The sequence below is a fragment of the Pinus tabuliformis genome, chromosome X, assembly GCF_031772625.1.
Source record: "Pinus tabuliformis cultivar Carrire ecotype Pingquan chromosome X, CPIR1, whole genome shotgun sequence".
Classification (NCBI taxonomy): domain Eukaryota; kingdom Viridiplantae; phylum Streptophyta; class Pinopsida; order Pinales; family Pinaceae; genus Pinus; species Pinus tabuliformis.
The window spans coordinates 585,254,025-585,276,618 of record NC_142308.1 but is presented as its reverse complement, the minus strand read 5'-3'; the positions used below and the strand labels follow the sequence as shown (position 1 = coordinate 585,276,618).

Sequence of the window (22,594 nt, the reverse complement as noted above, 5' to 3'; positions counted from 1 at the left end):
ACTATCTCTACAAACTATGATTTGGTTAAGTACAAATTATTAAAATCAGGCAGAAGAATCATTCCCGTTGTTACTAACTCCTTGATTAGGATTTTGGCTTTCATGCCCAACATTTGATTTAATGTCTCAAGGAGCTTGGTCCTGGGAATGCTTATGATTTTTGAAGAGATGAAGCCTTGAATGGAGACTTGTCAACAAGTTTCTTGGTGATTGCATTCTTCTCTTGCTTGGGTCGATATTGATTAGTTGGTAACTTGGTAGTAACAATTTCCCCTTACATTAGGACGACAGGAGAGCAAAGATCGAGTTTCATTGACTATATGGTTGGAGCCGAGGAATAGAAGGCCAAAACAATGGAGCTTTGTGCACTTGGAGCATGTGATATAAGATATGTAGAGGTGGACTTTACTTTTATTGGGAATGCAGGAGAGGAAAATGGTTTTCACCTTTCAAAGTATCTACTTTAATGGCATGTTCTTTCCAGAATGTTGTGTGCAATTGGGCCTCAAACAAACAAAGGACCACTCAAACAACTTCAAGATTTGGGTTGATTTCTAAAAGTCCTGATGTTTCCCACATGTTTATACAACAGGGAGAGTTGAATCCACACCATGTTGCACAAGTTCTGAAATCATATACAGATCCAAAACAAGCACTGGCTTTCTTCACATGGGCAGCTCATAAACCAAAATTCCTGCACCACATAGAGGCGTACAATTCTATGCTAGAAATTATGGGGTCAGCCCACATGTTCAATTCAATGACAGAAATTCTGGATCTAATGGAGAAAAAACATTGTAAGCCTAATTCCCTGACTTTTATAACAATTTTTTTGGGTCTTTGGGTTCAGAGGAGTTATCCAGCAAGCTCCTCTAGCCCTGGAAGAGATGAAAGGATCTGGGTTTGTGCTAAATAACATGTCATACAATGGTCTGATAACTCTACTGTTAAAATCTGGATTTCAGAGAGAAGCCATGGATGTATACAAGAAGATGATATCATAAGACTTGTACCTAGCATGAAATGCTATTCTGCACTTATGAGTTCCTGGGGGAAAAAGGGAGAAACAAGATAGGTATCAAAACTTTTTATAGAAATGCAAAGGTTGGGCTTGAAGCCCAATGTTTACACCTTCACAATCTACATCAAAGTTCTAGGGAGAGCTAGGAGAGTGGATGAAGCATGTGGTATGTTGAGACAAATGAAGACAAAGGGTTGTGAATTGGATGTCATGGCCTTCACTACATTGATGGATGCTCTTTGCAATGCTGGTAGATTGAATGAGGCAAGGGAATTGCTAAGTGAAATGAGGAGAAGCAAATGCAGGCCTGATTCTGTCACATACAATACTCTAATCCACAAGTATGGTGATTTTGGAGACATCAGTGTTGTCCAAGAGCTTTGGAAGGAGATGGAGGATAATGGGTGTGTGCCAGACATGATTACCTTCACTACTCTTATCAATTCCCTCTACACAGCAGGAAAAGTTGATGAGGCCTTTGGAGCATTGGATAAGATGGTGAAGAAGGGAAACTCTCCCAATTCGATTACTTACAATTCTTTGATTATTGGGCTTCTCAAGACTAACATATTAGAAGAAGCACTAAAACTTTTGCAGGTAATGCATACCAATGAATGCAAACCCACTTCTTTTACCTATAATTTCTTCATGGATTACTATGTTAAGGAGGGAAAGTTCAATGAAGCATATCAAGTCTTTTGGCAGATGAAGTGGAAGGGCATTGCTCCTGATGTTGTTTCCTTCAATATTTGTATCGATTGTCTTGGAAGAGCAGGAAAAGTTAGAGAAGCGAAGGACCATCTTGAAGAGATGAGACAAATATGCCTTTCTCTTGATACAATTACATATAACATGATGATAAGATGCTATTGCAAAGCAAGGGAGGTTGATAAGGCCACTGAGATCCTATTTCAGGTGATGAAAACAGAGTGTGATCCGGATGAAATGATATTTAACAGTTTGCTGAGTATTCTTTACAAGCAGGTAGAGCAGATGAGGCATGGAATTTGTTCAACAAAATGCAACACATTCATATATCTCCTACCACTGCAACGTACAATAATTTGATAAATGGGCTTGGTAAAGATGGTAAGATCAAGGAAATTATAGATTTACTTAAAGAACTGTGGGTAAGAAGATGCCCTTGTAGAAATTCTGCAAATTCTCTACAAATCTACCTCTGATATCTATGTAGAAAATATGACTATATATTAACCCGATAATGCAATATACCAAAGAAAAATACTATAATGCAATGATATTTAACAGTTTGCTGAGTATTCTTTACAAGCAGGTAGAGCAGATGAGGCATGGAATTTGTTCAACAAAATGCAACGCATTCATATATCTCCTACCACTGCAACGTACAATAATTTGATAAATGGGCTTGGTGAAGATGGTAAGATCAAGGAAATTATAGATTTACTTAAAGAACTGTGGGTAAGAAGATGCCCTTGTAGAAATTCTGCAAATTCTCTACAAATCTACCTCTGATATCTATGTAGAAAATATGACTGTATATTAACCCGATAATGCAATATACCAAAGAAAAATACTATAATCTACTTCTACTATCAATTTGATTTGCGGAAGCTTAAAGAATGAGCTGAATCAGAGCTGAACACATATAACCAGAAGAAGAAGAATCCATGCACATGAAACACAGAAAATACTCAGGGGAAAGCCTCAGCTAAAAACCCCACTATTTGTATTATCATACAAGGTGGGACTACATCAGAATTATACAAAGCCTTAGCTCTCACAGCTAGCCAGCTCTCAGTATAATCCTCATGGATGCTCATAGGAAATCAAAGCTTCTCACAAGCCTTCTCCTCTGCCCTCCAAGCTCCTATTTCCTTGCGTTTTTTCTCCTGGGTGATCCTACTGTTACCAAGTGTAACACTGATCACTCACACTGATCTCACACCATGTAAAACTATGCAATCCTCAAGGAACCTTATTCCTTCTGCATGGATGAATTTCCTTTATATGAAAACTCATGCAACTGATAGTACACTATCCCTGTATTTAATCTCAACTTGGTCTTTCTCTGAATAGACATGCATGAGTTATTTATGAGAGAATCTTCAGTTATCTGTAGTACACTAGTTGGATGCATGCATTCATTAATTGACTGAACTCACAATTAGTTCCTCAAACAATTTGGAACTAATTTAACTGGAATTAACTTAGTAAACTGAGCTAACTAATTACAACTCAAATATAACTCAATCTTATCTCCTTAATTAAGGGATAATCTCCTTAATTTAAGGGATAACTGTTGCATGACTTCAGAAAGACTTCTAACTTGAATTTCTCCAACTAATTAATCCATAATGAATTAATTAATTATTTCCAAGCAGTTGGTGAGACTAAATTTGAATTTTAATTCAAGGACAAATTAAAATTGGAATATTCTAAATGCTATTTTTAGCATTTCTTATTGCTATTTTCAACACTTCCTCTCAACAAGAAAGGAATTCAACTCGATCCCAATCCTAAACCTTTGGAATGTTCTGCATGAAACACTTCTCTCTAGTGTTGTTTCTCTAGCAACTCCAGAAACAAAAAAAGCATCCAACCTGAATTAGAATGATGCATCTATCATCAAAGTCTCTGACTGCTATTGCCTCTGTCGATTGGAAACTCTGTGCTTCTGCTGACTCTGCCTTTCTGCATTGTTGTCAATCCTTCTTTGCACTCTTCAGTATCTGACTTCTCTAGCCTCTGCCACTTTGATCTTTGACTACATCAATCCCACTGATTCCTCCCGCTACTATGTACTTTGGGCTCCCGTAGCAAGGTATGATCCATGAGATAAAACCTCTCAATGGACCCTGCCCAATTTCAGCCTTCTTGAGACTATCACTTCACATCGCCCCACCTCACACCTCGAGGTATGGCTGCATGTGATCCATTTGTTGACTTGGCTCAAAATTCCCCCCTACTAGAGGTATTTGCATGAGTGGATGCCTCCACTCGGTCTCCTCTTAGCATCTCCAATTGTGGCTTCTCCACAATTGTCTGAGACTTCTTCTGGGGCTGTATGTTGAGAGGTAATTTACTCGCCCTCTCAACCAGCAGGTCTCTAACATTTGCCTTGCTCCTTAAGGTTTTGCATGCATCTTGAACCTCAAGAGCATATAGGTTCTTGACTCGTGAACCAATCTGTTTCACCTGTCTCGTGGTGATGTGTCTAAGGAAAACCTTTCCCTTACTGAAGACAACATCGTAGCCTTTGTCCTCCAACATCACGATCGATACCAAATTCTTCTTCAGTCCAGGCACATACTTCACATCTGTTAAGGTGATAAGAGCTCCATGCTCCCTTTGAAAAGCAATCGTGCCCACTCCTGAAACACTATACCTTTCATCATCACCCATCTCTATGCGCATCTTGAGGTCTTTCTCCTCCAAGGTACTGAATAAACTTTTATCGTCGGTCATGTGGAATGAGGCTCCATTGTCAAGAAACCAACCACAACCCATCATCGATGACACCATGCATGCGATGAGGGTGAAGTCCATTTCGAACTGAGAGGCTAATGCCTCACCTTTCGATCCATCGAAGGATCCCTTCTTGGACTCCTTCGATGGGCAATTAGTCACATAATGACCCATCTTGTGACAATTAAATCATCTCACTTTAGACTTGTCAACCTTATTCCCTCCATGAGAAGAATTCGATTTGGGATGAGAATCCTTCTCCTTCCCTTTCCTTGCCTTACTCGCTAAGGCTAGATTTTCTTCATCCTCCTTGGATGAGGAACCATCTCGTGTGCTCCTCCTGATCTCCTCCTGGATGAGATCTGACCACAGTTGTTCCCAATCCGACAGTTTCTCCCTTCCATTCACAGAGTCCTGGTAGCTATGCCAGCTCTTTGGAAGACCGAGGAGAGCTAGGCTAACCATATCATCATCGACAGTAGTTATTCCCACACTACTAAGCTCATCTCTGCAAGTGGTGAGCTTGTTCAGATATGTGGAAATAGTATCGCCATTCTCCATCTTGATTCTTTGAAGCTTGTCCTTGAGCACCAATTTCCTCTGGTCGCTACTATTCTAGTAGAGGTCCTTCAATGTCTTCCACATTGAATATGGAGTATCCTTCCCATGGAGACTCGAGACAATATGGTCTCAAACTCCCTCAAGGATGATCTGTCTCGACCTCACCACACAATTCTTCCACTCAGCCAACTCTTGTGCATTAGTTGAACCTGGCTTTGGTATTTCTTGATCAATGAAATCCTTCAAGCCGTTGTCTTCTTATATAGCCTCCATGCGATCTTTCCATGCTATGTAACTTGAGTTGCCATCCAAGGCATACTCGAGTCTCAAGCCATAGAATGCCATTGACCAACCTGAAGTATGAGATGAATTCGATTTGTACCTGCAACCCCGAACTTCAAACTTCAAATCCTCTTCTCAGTATACTGTTCACAGTTCTAATAACCTTTGCTCTAATACCATGTAGAAATTCTTCAAATTCTCTACAAATCTACGTGTGATATCTATGTAGAAAATATGACTGTAGATTAACCCGATAATGCAATATACCAAAGCAAAATACTATAATCTACTTCTACTATCAATTTGCTTTGCGGAAGCTTAAAGAATGAGCTGAATCAGAGCTGAACACATATTACCAGAACAAGAAGAATCAATGCACATGAAACACAAAAAATACTCAGGGGAAAGCGTCAGCTAAAAACCCCACTATCTGTATTATCATATAAGGTGGAAATACATCAGAATTATACAAAGCCTTAGCTCTCACATCTAGCCAACTATCAGTACAATCCTCATGGATGCTCACAGGAAATCAAAGCTTCTCACAAGCCTTCTCCTCTGCCCTCCAAGCTCCTATTAACTTGCGCTGTTTCTCCTGGGTGATCCTACTGTTACCAAGTGTAACATTGATCACTCACACTGATCTCACACCCTGTAAAACTGCGCAATCCTCACGGAACCTTATTCCTTCTGCATGGATGAGTTTCCTTTATAGGAAAACTCATGCAACTAATAGTACACTGTCCCTGCCTTTAATCTCAACTGGGTCTTTCTCTGAATAGACATGCATGAGTTATTTATGAGAGAATCTTCAGTTATCTGTAGTACACTAGTTGGATGCATGCATGCATTAACTGACTGAACTCACAATTAGTTCCTCAAACAATTTGGAACTAATTTAACTTGACTTAACTCAGTAAACTGAGCTAACTAATTACAACTCAAATATAACTCAATATTATCTCCTTAATTAAGGGATAATCTCTTTAATTTAACAGATAACTGTTGCATGACTTCAGAAAGACTTATAACTTGAATTTCTCCAACTAATTAATCCATAATGAATTAATTAATTATTTCCAAGCAGCTGGTGAGACTAAATTTGAATTTTAATTCAAGGACAAATTAAAACTGGAATATTCTGAATGCTAATTTTAGCATTTCTTGTTGCTATTTTCAACAACCCTCCAAATGTTATTACATGCAATTCAATCCTAGATGGCCTCTCCAAGAATGGTGAAGTAGATTTGGCTTGCAGGATGATGCAAAGAATGGAAGAAACTAGGTACAAGCCTGATGATTTTACTTACAATATATTAATTGATGGTCTCGTTAAAGGAGACCTAATAGATGATGCTTTGTAGTTGTTTATCGGATGAAGGATGATCTGTGTCCATAACTTATCAACTTGGGTAGTCTCCTACCTGGGCTAGTGAAAGTTGGGAAGCTATATTATGGTTTTGAATTGTATAGGGAGTTATATTGAGTGAGGGGATTAGTTCCCGATGATAACATGTGTGCAACTCTAATTAATGGCATGGGAAAAGCTGGCAGGGCGGATGAGGCAATCTTGCTTTATGAAAAGATGCTAAACAAATGTGACGGTTGGGATGTTTATGTGGTATGTTCTCTTATCGATTCACTATGTAAGGCAGGGAGAGTGTTTGATGCCCACAAATTGTTTGAGGAATCAATACATAGAGGTGTTACTTTTGATATTGTAGCATATAATGTGCTTATTGATGGCCTCTGTAAAGCTGACTGTTTCCATAATGCTTGGAATCTTTTCAAAGTGATGAAGACATTAGGCCATACTCCTGATGTTTTCACTTATAATTCATTCTTTGATGCTCTTGGAAAAGTTTCCAATATGGATGAATCCTTTAGATTGCTTGGCAAGATGCTTGCAAGAGGATGCAAAATGGATACAATTACCTACAACACTCTAATTTCAGGCCTTGTAAAGGCCAATAGAGTAGATGAGGCCTTAAGTCTATATGATGACATGATGGAAAATGGATGTCCTCCCTCACCCTTTACGTACTGTCCTTTAATTGATGGGCTTTGCAAGACAGGAAGAGTGGATGAGGAAAACGATCTCTTTTAGGAGATGGCCAAAGCTGGGTACATGCCTAATTATGCTTCTTATATTAGTCTTACGAATGCATTTAGTGTTGGCATTATGACACAGACTTGGCACTATGACATAGGTGTTGTCCTTGATGGCAACTCACACAGATGATAGATCACAGTTCAGGCTCATAGAATGAAGAAAGAGAGGTATACGCAGGTTCCCTATTGTCCAAATTGCGTGTACACGCAGGTTATCAGAATGAAAGGCGCGTACAATGTACACACACACTTTCATGCAAAGAAAGGCGCGTACATGTTGGAAAACCAGTTTTAGTTCGTGGTATTTGGTCCATGGTATTTTGATGCATGGTATTTGGTCCAAGGTATTGCTTCTATGTGGTTTTGGACCATGGTATTGAGTAAGGCCTACGACTATAAAAGGAGGAGAAGATCATTAGGCAAAGTCACTCATGAATTGACTATCTAATGAAGAGCAAGATCTAGAATACAGGTGGTTGGGTTATGGTGCACCGCTAGATCTAAAGCAAGGATGAACCTGAGTGCTTGATGAAGGACAAGTTCTATTGATGGGTCAAGATCTTAAGGCTTAAAGAGAAGCATCTTTGTGTGGTTTTGATCTTTTATCTGAATAATTGGCGCATGTCGTAATCTGTAAATTTGACGATCTAGGTATAACTGATGCTCGAATAGTTGTAAAGGTTAAATCATATTTTACAGATCTGTACGCAGGTTCATTATAGCAAAGGTGTGTATACGCACTAGTTTGGCATTTCAAAACAGCGTATATGCAGGTTTCCCTTGGGAAGAATGTGTATGCACACATTGAAGTAGCATACACCTCATAAAATATGTTTTAGCTACTTCTGATTGCTGTTGCAGTATTCTGGGTTCTGGCTTGGGTTCTAGTTACTGTTACTATATTCTAGTTACAACATTCAGAGAAGTGATTGTTTGATTCAGTTTTGGTTGGTGCAAAGGAGATTGGTTGATGTAGATATATTTGACTTTTTATTGACGTTATTAATGGATCAAGTCTGAAAATTTATGAAACGTGGTCCCTGGAAGAAAAGAGAAGGTTGTAGCCTTCTGTAGGTCAGCACCTACGTACTAGTACATCAACTATACAAGAGCCAGGGGGTTGTAGCTCCCTTCCAAGAGAAGCTAGAGAATGAGAGAATGTTGTAGCCTTCTGTAGGTAGAAGCCTGTGTACTGGTATAATATTGCACCAGTACAAAATATTTTAAAAATAAGTTTCTTATTAAAAGAAAGATAGAGACGATTGCAGCAGGTGGTTTTCACCCACATTGGGTTTCCACCTTATATCTTGTGTTCGTATGTGTTTTGTTTTTACTACTCTTGGTTACTATCTATATGGTTTTGATGCATAGATTAAAGATCAATATGAAGAATTAACTAAATTATAAGTTTACAAGGCATACACTAGTTGCCTTATATACAGTTGCGTATACACGCAAGTTTAATTATCTGAAGTAGGAAATGAAATATTATTGACTTGCTAATACTGATTCACCCCCCCTTAGTATTATTTCCAACAATTAGTGTCAGAGCAGGTCCTTCAGAAGAATCTTGATTGTTTGAAGGAAGATCTATCATCATGAGTAATTACGAAAGAGAAGGATCCATTATACCACCAATCTTTGATGGGAGAAACTTCGTCTATTGGAAGGTAAGAACCATAACCTATCTTCAATCTCTTGGAACAGATGTTTGGGAAATCGTGGAAGGAGGATACACATTTCCATCAACAATTACTACAGATACGGCAGGTAAAAAGCAGTATGAAATAAATTCCAAGGGTGTTAATACTTTATTGGGGAGTCTGCCACAATCAAAATTTGTCAAGGTTATGCAGCTCAAAACCGCCAAAGAAATATGGGACAAGATCGTTCTAAGCTATGAAGAAGACAATAGGTAAAACGTGCAAAACTACAATCTCTCAGAATTCAATATGAAACTCTCAAAATGCACAATGATGAAAGTATAGCTAATTACTTCTTACGTATAGATGAGATTGTTAATTGCATGAAAAACTTGGGTGAAGAGATAAAATAAGTTACTTTAGTTGAAAAGGTTTTAAGGTCCTTGTCCTCTAAGTTTGAATCAAAAGTTTCTGCCATAGAAGAAAAGTAGGATCTTCAGAGTATTACTATGACACAGCTGCACAAAATCCTAACTGCTTTCGAAATGAGAAAAGGGGGTCCATCAGATATGAGAGAAGCCGCATTCAAAGCTTCAGGAAGAGGAACTCAATGAATCAGGACATACATCAAAAGGAGAGCAAGAAGTAAACTTTGTCAAGAACCTTCAACGGGGTTCTGGAAGATTCAGAGGTAAACTACCTTTCAAATGTTTTGCTTGTGGAAGAGTCAGTCGTTACGCTGCCAAATGTCCTCACAAAGATAAGCTTGACAAAGGTAAGGAATCAACAAAATGGAATAGAAAACAAAGTGTAAGTAAGAAGAGCTGCTATACGCATGAAGATAGCGATGGTTTATCAAATAGTGATGAAGATGAAAATAGTAATGATTATAGACTTTTGATGGCTTTTGAAGATGATGATTCCTTGGATGCTTTAGATCTATGGTCTTTATGAAGAAATTCCTAAACTTAAAATTTGTTTAGAAGAAAAGAATATGACTATAGATACTTTGACATTCCAACTTGCTGAAAGGGAATAACACAATGAAAAATTAGAATGTGAAATTGTGGGTCTAAGAAAAGCTATTGAGAAAACAAAAGCTCTCAATCTCAGATTTGCTAAAGGATCAGAAACTTTAGATGAAATTATCAAAGTGCAGCGATCTCCTTTGATAAAGACAGGTCTTGGATATACTAAAGAAATATCCCAAGCACAGAAGCCGTCAGCCTCCAAAAGCTATCTTGATGCAACAAGGAGAAGTGACCAGTTTAACAATCGTCAACAAAGGCATAAAGCAGATCACTAGGTAAATCAGGTTCAATCTACTTCAAGGATGAACAGAAGATACAACCAACCTCAGGTAAATCATACTCAATTTGTTTCAAGAATGAATCACCAGGTCAGTAGATTCAATAATTGCAGGAACTACTTTAATGGCCAATTTTTTTCATGTCATAACTTTGGACACAAAGCTGCACAATGTGTTGCTTACAAGACCATCATGACTAGAGAAGCACGAAATCAAAGGTATGAGACTGGGATCATGAAAAGGACCTGTAATAACTTTTCTCCTCTTGAAAATGAAATGGAATGCTCTATCTATAACAACTTCGGTCATGAAGATTTTGAATGCAAGAGTAAATTTCGGCAAACATCTCAGAAGGAGAAAACTTCATTGGGTCCCAAAACACGGAGAAAGAAAGAACCACAAACATAAAGATGTGGTATAGCCTTGTATGCAGAAGGACAAGAAAATCAATGGTATATTTACAGTGGATGCTCGAAACACATGACAGGTGATAAAGAAAAACTTCAGCCATATAATGCCTTAGAAAAGGAAAAGAAGGTCTCATTTGGAAATGACAACCCTGCTATCATAAAAGGTAAAGGTTCTATTCTCTTAAAAGAAAAGGTTAAAGTTGGGAATGTTATGTATGTTGATGGTCTTAAGCATAACCTATTAAGTGTTAGTCAAATGTGTGATCAAGGAAATGAAGTAGTATTTCGATCAAATGGATGTGTTGTTCGTGAGCTTGATACAGGAGAAACCGTGATCAAAGGCATAAGAACTCCAAACAACTTATACATACTCAAGGGAGGACAACAACAGTGCTATCTAAGCAAAAATGATGAACATTGGCTATGGCACAGAAGATTGGGGCATTTAAGCTTCCCTCAAATAAGGAAAGCATGCAAATACCAGGCTATTCGCGATCTTCCTGATATCAGCATTCCAGAAAATACAATATGCAAGTCATGTCAATTTGGTAAGAAAACCAGAGCACATTTCTCGAAGAAGGAAGGATTAGCTAGTAAGCCTCTTGAACTTGTTCATACTGATTTATGTGGTCCATTAAGGAAAAAGTCACCTCGTGGAGAAGAATAATTTATATTGTTCATTGACGATTTTTCTAGAATGTGTTGGATAGGACTCCTAAAGCATAAAGATGAAGCATTTGAAAAATTCAAAGCCTTCAAAGCTTTGGTTGAAAATGAATCAGATCACAAAATCAAATGCCTCAGATCTGATCAAGGAGGGGAATTTACCTCAGATGAATTCTTCGACTTTTGTGAAGAACATGGAATAAGAAGAGAATTTTCCACCGCGAGGACTCCTCAGCAAAATGGAGTGGTAGAAAGGATGAACAGAACTGTTCAACAAATGGCTCGTGCCATGCTAGATGAGTCTGGAACTCCTGCAACCTTCTGGGGTGAAGCTGCATTCACTGTCGTCACTATTCTCAACAAAACAAATGTTCGGGTAAACAACACTCAAACTCCACATGAACTTTGGTATGGTAAGACTCCGAATATAAAATACTTCAAAGTTTTTGGAAGCAAATGTTACATCAAAAGGACGGATGAAAAACTTGGCAAGTTTGAACCTATTGCAGATGAAGGCATTCTCCTTGGTTACTCCTCCCGAAGTAAAGGATATAAGTGTTATAATAAAAGACTAGGGAAAATTGTTGAAAGTATTGATGTTGTAGTTGATGAAGCAGGCCAAAATCCAAAGCATGTAAAAATTGAAGATTATGAAGAAGATGAGGATTATCTTTCCACATCAAATCAGACTAATTCTGAAGAAGAAACCAATGAAGCACCAGAAGAACAGATAATGGTAGAAGAAAAGACTCCATCCAGATATGTTCAGAAAAATCATCTAGAAACTCAAATTTTGGGACAGAAATAGGCAGGGGTGTAGACAAGAAGAACTATTACAGAAGCTTCAAGCTATCTAGCATTTCTTTCCACCATCGAACTTCAAAATGTACATGAAGCATGCAAAGATGAATGTTGGGTCAAGGCCACGAATGAAGAGCTTGAGTAAATTGAAAAGAATAATACTTGGGAATTAGTTCCTAGACCTCATGATAAGAATATCATTGGAACCAAATGGATATTCAAAACCAAGCTGAATGAAAATGGAGAATTTATTAGAAACAAGGCTAGACTTGTTTGTAAAGGATATGCTCAACAAGAAGGTATAGGTTTTGAAGAAACTTTTTCACCTGTTGCTAGACTTGAAGCCATAAGAATGTTCCTTGCTCTTTCTAGCTTTCAGAACTTCAAAGTGTACCAAATGGATGTAAAATCTGCCTTTCTTAATGGAGACTTAGAAGAAGAAGTATATATTGAGCAACCAGATGGATTCATCCTTGGAAATGATCCAAAACTTGTATGCAGACTTAGAAAGGCTCTCTATGGTCTAAAACAAGCTCCAAGGGCCTGGTATTACCGTCTTGACAAATACCTCCATCAACAAGGTTTTACAAAAGGATCAACTGATAGCAATCTATATACAAAGATTGACAATGATAAATTGCTAATACTTGTTGTATATGTTGATGATATCATTTTTGGTAGCAATGAAGAAGCCATGAGTCAAAACTCTGCTTTGGTGATGCAGAAAGAATTTGAAATGTCCCTGCTTGGTGAGCTCACATATTTTCTTGGTTTACAAGTTCAACAAAATAAAGATGGTATTTTTCTATCACAAACCAAGTACCTCAAGCAGATATTGAAAAAATATAGCATGGAAGATTCTAAACTAGTATGTACCCCTATGGTAACAGGATGCAGTCTCAGCTCAAATGATGAATTAGCAGCAGTACATCAACTAACCTATAGATCCATGATTGGAAGTCTACTTTATCTAACAGGTACCAAACCAGACATCATGCATGCAGTAGGAATAGTTGGAAGATTCCAAGCAAATCCAAAGGACTCACACCTTCAGGCAGTCAAAAGGATTTTCAAATATCTTCAAGGAACTCATAATTTCTGTTTATGGTATCCTAGGGATACAGATCTTACACTTCATGCATATACATATGCAGATTGGGCAGGAAGCGTGGATGACAGAAAAAGCACTAGTGGTGGTGCATTCTATATGAGTTCCAGATTAGTATCTTGGTTCAACGAGAAATAAAGTTCAATTGCACTATCTACAACTGAAGCAGAATATGTGGCTGCTACATCTTGCTACACACAACTCCTTTGGATGATGCAAACATTGCAAGACATTCAGATCACATGTACTCCACCCATCTCCATTCTATGTGATAATACAAGTGCAATAAGTATTTCAAAGAATCCAATCATGCATTCCAAGACCAAGCACATACCCATCAAATATCACTTTCTATGTGAACAAGTGCTTGAACAAAAGGTCAAATTGGAGTATGTTCCCTCCGAATAACAGGTTGCTGATATAGTCACCAAACCAGTGCCCAGAGAGACATTTGAATATCTTAGACAGAAGCTGGTAGTAGTTGATGCATCATCATGCTGTTGAAACTTATCTATTTCAGAGAAAAATGATTGTACGCAAGTTTCATGAAGTGTATCCGCGTACATACGCCAGTTTCTGTGGATACAGTCATGTATATGTTGGTTTGAAGAAAAACAATGGACCAAACTCAAGATGAAAAGAGTCTGATATGGGTCTGACAGTGATCATCTGGCACATGTTCAAGGGGAGCATATAATTCTAATAATGCATTGTTGGCAATATCTTAGAAGATCTTGGTACAAATTCACAGATTCAGGTGGAACAAGTGTAGAGGGAGATCATGGTTGCTGATCTGGATGGTGATTGACAGATGCTGTTGATGATAGTTGTTGATAGTCTTGTTTTAGATATTTTGTCTCTATGTCATGTATATCTTTTATTATCAAGGTCATGTAACGACCTATTTTGTTTCCCCACTATGCATGGGATGGATGATGTAATGTTCTTATATGTCATGCATAAACATTTGGTATATCCCCACTTGGTTGGGTGGATGAGTCAATCTTGGTATATCCCCACTTGGTTGGGAGATGGATGTCTGTACGAGTCTTTGGTGATAGGAAAGTCATGTATGATGTATAGAGTCATGTTCTTCTTGTAGAACATCTTTTTGCAGCCCTTTCTTACAGTCAGGGGGATCATGGACAACACACTTCAGCATATCAGAGAATGTAGCATGTACTGAGGGGGAGCATAACCCTTTGCCCTTGATGAAAAAGGGGGAGAGTGACTTGGGGTTGCCATCAAGTCCAAAGGGGGAGATTTTTGGCATTATGACACAAACTTGGTGCTATGACATAGGTGTTGTCCTTGATGGCAACTCACATAGATGACAGATCACAGTTCAGGCTCACAGAATGAAGAAAGAGAGGTATACGTAGGTTCCCTATTGTCCAAATCGCGTGTACACACGGGTTAGCAGAACGAAAGGCGCGTACAATGTATACACGCACTTTCATGCAAAGAAAGGCGCGTACATGTTGGAAAACTACTGTTGGTCCGTGGTATTTGGTCCATGGTATTTGGTCCAAGGTATTGCTTCTAAGTGGTTTTGGATCATGGTATTGAGTAAGGCCTAAGACTATAAAAGGAGGAGAAGATCATTAGGCAAAGTCACTCATGAATTGAATATCTAATAAAGAGCAAGATCTAGAATACAGGTGATTGGGTTATGGTGCACAACTGGATCTGAATCAAGGATGAACCTGAGTGCTTGATGAAGGATAAGTTCTATTGATGGGTCAAGATCTTAAGGCTTAAAGAGAAGTATCTTTGTGTGGTTTTGATCTTTTATCTGAATAATTGGTGCATGTCGTAATCTGTAAATCTGAAGATCTGGGTATAACTCATGTCTGAATAGTTGTAAAGGTTAAATCATCTTTTACAGATCTGTATGCAGGGTCATTATAGCAAAGGCGCGTATACACGCTGGTTCGACATTTCAAAATAGCGTATACGCAGGTTTTCCTTGGGAAGAATGCGTATGCACACATTGAAGTAGCGTACACCTCATAAAATATGTTTTAGCTACTTCTGATTGCTGTTGCAGTATTCTGGGTTCTGGCTTGGGTTCTGGTTACTATTACTGGTTTCTGGTTATAGCATTCAGAGAAGTGATTGTTTGATTCAGTTTTGGTTGGTGCAAAGGAGATTGGTTGATGCAAATATATTTGACTTTTGATTGATGTTATTGATGGATCGAGTCTGAAAATTTATGAAACGTGGTCCATAGAAGAAAAGATAAGGTTGTAGCCTTCTGTAGGTCAGCACCTACGTATTAGTACATCAGCTAGTACAAGAGCTAGGAGGTTGTAGCTCCCTTCTAGGAGAAGCTGGAGAATGAGAGAAGGTTGTAGCCTTCTATAGGTAGAAGCCTACGTATTGTTATAAGACTGCACCAGTACAAAATATTGTAAAAAAAAGTTTCTTATTAAAAGAAAGATAGAGATGATTGCAGCAGGTGGTTTTCAACCACATTGGGTTTCCACCTTATATCTTGTGTTCATATGTGTTTTGTTTTTACTGCTCCTAGTTACTGTCTATATGGTTCTGATGCATAGATTAAAGATCAACATATGAAGAATTAATTGAATTATAAGTTTACAGGGTATATGCTAGTTGCCTTATATACAGTTGCGTTTACACGCAAGTTTCATTATCTGAAGTAGCGTATATGAATCAGAATATGGAAATGAAATATTATTGACTTTCTAATACTGATTCACCCCCCCCCCCTCTCAGTGTTATTTCCAACATTTAGGCAAGTAGGGAACTTACATGATGTATGCAATTTTTTTTCCAGAATGGTAGCAGAGGGCATAAAACCAGATCTAAAATCTTACTCTGCTCTCATAGATAGCCTTTGTATGAAGGGTAGGATAGATGATGCCCTTCACTTTTTTGAGGAATTGAAAACTCACTGCTTGAAGCCAGATACCACTCTCTATAATATCATCATTAATGGATTGGGAAAAGCACATAGGTATATGAAGGCCTTAATACTTTTTAATGAAATGGAAAAAATAGCTTTGTTCCAAACCTATTCACCTATAACTTTTTGGTAAACCACTTTGGAAATGTAGGCATGGGGAAGCACGAAAATGATCTATATAAAGAACTACTATCAGAGGGGCATGTACTCGATGTTGTGATTCATAATACATTGATCCGTGGGTTCACTAGAGCAGGCCATGTTAACTATGCATATGGAATATTTAAAGATATGATTGATCATGGCCGTAAGCCTACTCTAGTGACATATTCTTACTCTTACCTACCTAATTGATTAAGCATCTTTAAACTTCACAATCTATGAATTTTGTGCATTTTAAGTTTTTCTACGAAAAAGAGGCACCACTCCTTTTCTTTCCTACTCAAAAACCTGAAACTCGTTATATGCATATCTCCCTTTCTTTCCTCAATTTTCTATTTCTATATGTTAAAATTTTGCAACTCTCTGCAACTTAACTGGAAAGAGCTATTTAAAGTTTAAGCCAATTGTTTTTGATAAAATATGCACGTTGAATTTAGCGCAAACATTCCAATTTATTTTTAATAAACCCATAAAGATAGGACTAAGAGGATGGTCACTGCAAAATCTACTATGAGATCTATTTCTTCATCCTTTGAATATCTAATTTCTTTATTATACATTTACAAGGACTTGCATTTATCAGGTCTTTTACTTATCCCCTGCACTATAAAGGTTTTTTTTGCTGATCTTGCAGGTTGTTGTAGATGTAAGTTCATTTGGGTTATTGATTTTTAGATTGACTACTTCTAAGGTATCCACATTCCTCATGCTTATGATGGTAGGTCATACCATTGTTCTGGAATAATAGCCGCAAAAACCCTAGTTATTAAGTTCGTATTCTAATTCGATTCAATACAGAAAAAATTGATTGCCTAAAATACAATATGGAAAAATCCTAGAGTATACATTTTACACATACAAAAGCATATGAATTTTCCAAAATATTAGAAAATTTCCTCTATTTTCAGCTCCTTGCCATTGGATGGACTATTTTCCTTTGTTTATTTTGCAATTTGAGACATTTTCTAGTGCTAATTGGATAGAAATGTTGTCCCTGTATCCGATGTTGCATAAATCTATCCAGATAGAAACATAGGCACATAAAGTTGTTTTTTTTTAGGAAGATAAGAAGTCTCAATCTCAACTCAAATCTACCTGTTATTACACACCACATCTCTGATTCTCCCAACTTAACAACAGAAGAGGGAGAGATTTTTTATTAGATATTTTGATTTATTACAAATGACATGGTCTTTCAGTAGTGTCATGAATATATCTTCATATACATTAATGAGAAAGATGACATAACTACCCTGTTGAGTGAGTGGGAGTGGGAATGCTTCATCTCCTTTTTGTTGTGGATGGACTATCAAATATGTAACATATTTCATCAATAGAGTGGGCTATTTCTAAATAAAAGCAAAATTGTTAGCTTTACATATTTGATAAGAAGAGTGCAGACTACAATTTGCATTTGAAATGGAATTTCATTGTTATGCCAAGTTGGTTTCATTAAGGATAGAGTTATATACCTCATGCTTAAGCAGATTTGGCAGTTGGTGCTTAACCCTAATGGGCGTCATTCATCAATCGCTGGCACCATTAGTTAGTTGGTCTTGCCTAAAGCATTGAACAATTAGGAGAAGTCTACAATTTCTCAAACCACTACAAGTAGAACTAAACATACACACCAAACCATGATAGTGTCTTAGCATTGAGCATATTGAGAGATCTAGTTCAACTGGACAACAACATGCAAAGGAGTTGCACCGAAAACTGAGTTCTCAAAGATAGAGTATTTGCACAGTCTTGGTTATCAATTTGAATTATTATTGTTGATTGTTTGTAAGTTATACCAAAGGATAAGCCATCTCACTGATCCTCAAAAATGTTCTAGAGCGGTTTTCCAGTCAGACTTACATAAAGAACAAATATCTAGTAGCCATTATGAAGATAAAGATCTTTGCATAATGCTAAGAACAAGAATCACATTACAATTCCACAAGGATCCATGTTGGTGAAGTGAGTGGGTTATAAGTCCCTCATTTTTAGATAAAAAACCCTTTTGCCTTTTTCCCTTCTAGTCAAGTTAACTTTGGAGGTCATTTTCACAAGTTTTCCCTTCCCCATGGCTTCCTAAGCTCTAAAATATTGTGTCACCTTGATTGGAACATGAACAATAAACATGGGTGTGCTCATTCTTCGACCAGGTCTCAACCTACCACCAATAGTCCAATAAACAAAGAAATATACAAAATCATCACCTGATAAGTTAATCATAATCAATCATATAGTAAAACAACAAGAGGCGATGAGTCCCAAGCACCATATCTTGCAATAGTCTAACTCATGCATTATGAGTGTCACATGAGTATTGATAAGTGTTAATATATTAATAAGTGTTGATGAGTGTGGATTTTATCATGAGTATTGATGTAATTTATTACTAGCTTGTTTATAGTAGTGCATTTAATTACTACCACTTTAATAATAGTTGTTTTGTCTAAGTTGTCAACATATGTATATGTCTTTGTGTTTGTGTTTTAGCTGTATTTCTTTTAAGTTATCAAATTCTAGTGTTATCAAATGATAGTACATACATGTGTTGATGATAATTATTGCAATTGTAAGATATTCAACAGTAAAAGTTTAAAACCATTGTTATGAGGACTGTGTTCATTTAGTCTCATTTGTGTTATTGTTTTCCATCAGATCGATACTTGAAAAATACAAATTCAGGGAAAATCCAAAAATGAACATCATTATTTTCTAAATTGTCAATTAATTTTTTCTAGTATTCTCTTGAAACAAGAAAATCTATTCAATTTAAAGTGTGCTAATAGGATTCATCATGCTTTCATTGAATAAGTATATTGTTTTTGAATTTGTCTTTTGTGCTTGTAGAATGTGGTACTGACCCTATTTCATGTGAAAGGGTTTTTATTCTTGGTTATGACAATGGCCTTTTGTACCCCATGATCATTTTTGCAAGATGCATGTCTTATGTGGACAGAAATAAGCATTTAGTTATCACCTCCTAAACTAAAGAACTATTTCTTTTATTAGGTGCCAACAATGTATGTTAGGTTATTGCAAGGTTATGATGTGATTGATTCTGACTCTCAAAAGGTTGTTGCATCAGTTGCACATCAATTGCATCTTATGGTAAAGAAGCTCTCTTTCATGTCTAAACTACATTGTCCTTTATTTCACACCGATATATTAAAATGTAGAAATCATCCCTTTGCTAGTTGAAGTACTTGTGGGAGGACATAGTTATCATTAAAACAAAGAAATATTTAAACCCTGCAATTCTGCTTTCCAATTTATCAAATACTAGCTCTTTTAATCCAACATTAGACAGGACAACACTCATTAACACAATGTGTTATTATTGTTGACTTTCGTTTAATGTAATATCAAATGTTATGCACTATGTAGTAGTTAGAAAATGATGTGCCATTTGAATGTTTGGTGTCACTTCTTAACAATTTTTGTCAACCAGTTATTGGTGACGTCAAATTTCAACCACCTAAGGATTATGAACTTTCGAGAGAACTTAGAATAAAGTTAGGTTTAAAGGTCAGACCACATTTGTTAACATATATTTCCACACTGGTCCAACAATGCATCACAAGAGAACCATTCTGGGTATAAACACAAACTCGTCTTGCATTTCATTTCATCTAGATCTTGTATCCTTAATCTTTCCTACTTAGAGGAGAGCTCTTGGAGAGCTTCCTTCTTGAATAAGATAAGTTGTCATTCTTGAATCTTTCTCAAATTTTTGAACAATGTAAGTGATATTTTTTATTAATTACCATTATCATTTGGATTGACTTTTGGAATTCATTCTCCACTGCTTTTCATTACACCCAATAGATGGTGCATGGTAACTAATGTAGATTATCCATTATGATGAATCTCTATTACACAATTATGCACAAGGTTGACCTTGCTTAGATTTGTTTAAATTAGCACCATATCATGAGTCTTGGTTCATCTAAAGACTATCGAAAGATGTTTGAAATGGTATAATGCCTTTATGACTAAAGGCATAAGAGACTTTGAGAGCACCCACATGGTATGAGAATAAAGCTATCGATTGATAATTTCCATTAATATTATTTTTTACCTAAGGAAAACCTCATGGGAAAACCCAAGGTATGCTTTCCCAAATCATGGATGGCATCCCTAGTAAAATTGTTGGTGTAGACTAGTGAACCTCACCAAGGGGGATTTGCATTAGACACTTGTTGGCATGGAACTTGCCAAATGTCAAGCAACATTGGTATCAAATGGTTGATCTAACCCCTTGGGATAATTTCCATGGTACTTGATGACAAGTTAGAACATATCCTTAAAATGGTTACCTTCATGATGTTATGGACCAACTTTCCTTTCTCCTTGCAAACTCGACTTCATAAATGTATTAGAGAGGGAGCATTAGCATATGCACCTACTCAAGCTCTAGGGATGATTGGTGAATTATCTTTTCCATTTTGGTATCCTAAGTGAGTTTCTAGGGTATGAGCATCAACAAACCTCCATGCAGCTAAAATACACAGTCAAATCCATTTGACATCCATTTCACTGACAAATTTTCCATGATCAACTGGTTTTCCATGCCTCTTATCCCACATCAAAAAAATGTCTCATTATTTGAATGATTTCATCTAAGACTTATTGTCAAATTGCTTCTTTATTTTGCCTTGAATATCCATGGTTTTTTCAAAAGCTTTCCTCCTTTGCTTATCCAATTCAACCAGTTGTTTTATGCTTGCCTGCTCTACCTCTTGATCTGAAGTGAAATGTTGCAACAATTTGTATTCAAATTGATGGGAAAGGTCATCTTCATTTCGTAGACTAGCTCAAAAGGATTTTTACTTGTAGTTCTTTTCCTGGTGGTGCAATCTTCCCAAAGGGAAAACTTAAGTTTGTTGTCCCAACATTCCTTATTGTCTCTGAGGGTTTTATTTACAATCTTAATCAGGTTCTTGCTACTACATTTGGCTAAGATATTCCCTTGGGGATAATAATTTGATGAGTGGGAGAATTTTCCATAATTCAAACCAATCCTCACCAATTTAATGGATATGAATGCTTTGACATTTTTTGTAGTGATTTTAGCAGAAACTCCAAGTCTTGTGATGATATTTTCTTTTAGGAAGTCAATTATCATTTTGTTGGTTTCCTTCTTTGTAGGGGATTCTTCAACCCACCCGGAGAAATAATCAGTGGCAGTGATGGTCCATTTACTTTTACTTGAATTCTCATGGAATTTATCAATAAATTCCAATCCCCATTGTTGGAAAGGTGCTTCAACCAACATAGGCTACAACGACAAGGTTTCCACCTTCTGTTTTCTTGTAAATTGTTGACAAGACTGATGCGATCTCACAAATGTATGCATATCAGAAAATATAGTAGGTGAATAGTAACATTCTCTCAAAATTTGTGCAGAGTCATCTTTGCTAAATAGTGTCCACCATAGAACTGACTATGCATTTCTGACTTTCTTTTGTACTTCTAGAGGATACATACATCAAAGGGTTAGACCATCTAGATTCTTCCATCCTAATCCTATATGCATTAGGCAATATTTTGCTACAGCTAACCTCAATGATATGTCTGTCACTAGGCAAGTGACTAGGGCATGATAAATTCTGCAAAAGAGAAAATCTAAAAGCATATTTAGGACTTATCAATATTGTTGCTGAAGACATTTCCTCTCCTTAATTTCTTGAAAAGCCTGCTTGGTTTCTTTATTCTATTTGACCTCTTGATCTTTCTTCAACATGGTTGAAATGGGTTTGGTAATTTCAAAAATTTTGGTATGAACCTCTTGATGAAGTTGATTTTACCAAGGAATGATTAAATTTCCATCTTATTGGGTGGAAAGGTTAGATGTTGAATACCTTCCACCCTTGTTGGATAACTCCTCACACCATCTTTAGATGTAGTATGGCCCAAGATTTTACTTCATTCAGACCAAAAACTAATTTCTTTGGATTAAGTGAGATCACAAATTATCTACATCTTCCATAACACTTGCTTGAGATGCCAGACATGTGCATTCCTATATTTAGAGAAAATTGTCAGGTTTCTTGATAAATGAAAATAATCTTGTCGATGATGTCCTTCAATGCATAATCCATACCTCTTTCAAATGTAGAACCAATGTTCAACAATCTGAATGT

The 22,594-nt window shown here is 36.9% G+C and overlaps 1 pseudogene; it reads left to right on the top strand.

The window, feature by feature from the left end:
* Nucleotides 1–466: 466 nt before the first annotated feature.
* On the top strand, nt 467–16,646 carry LOC149141366 (uncharacterized; annotated as a pseudogene).
* The last annotated feature ends 5,948 nt before the right edge of the window (nt 16,647–22,594 follow it).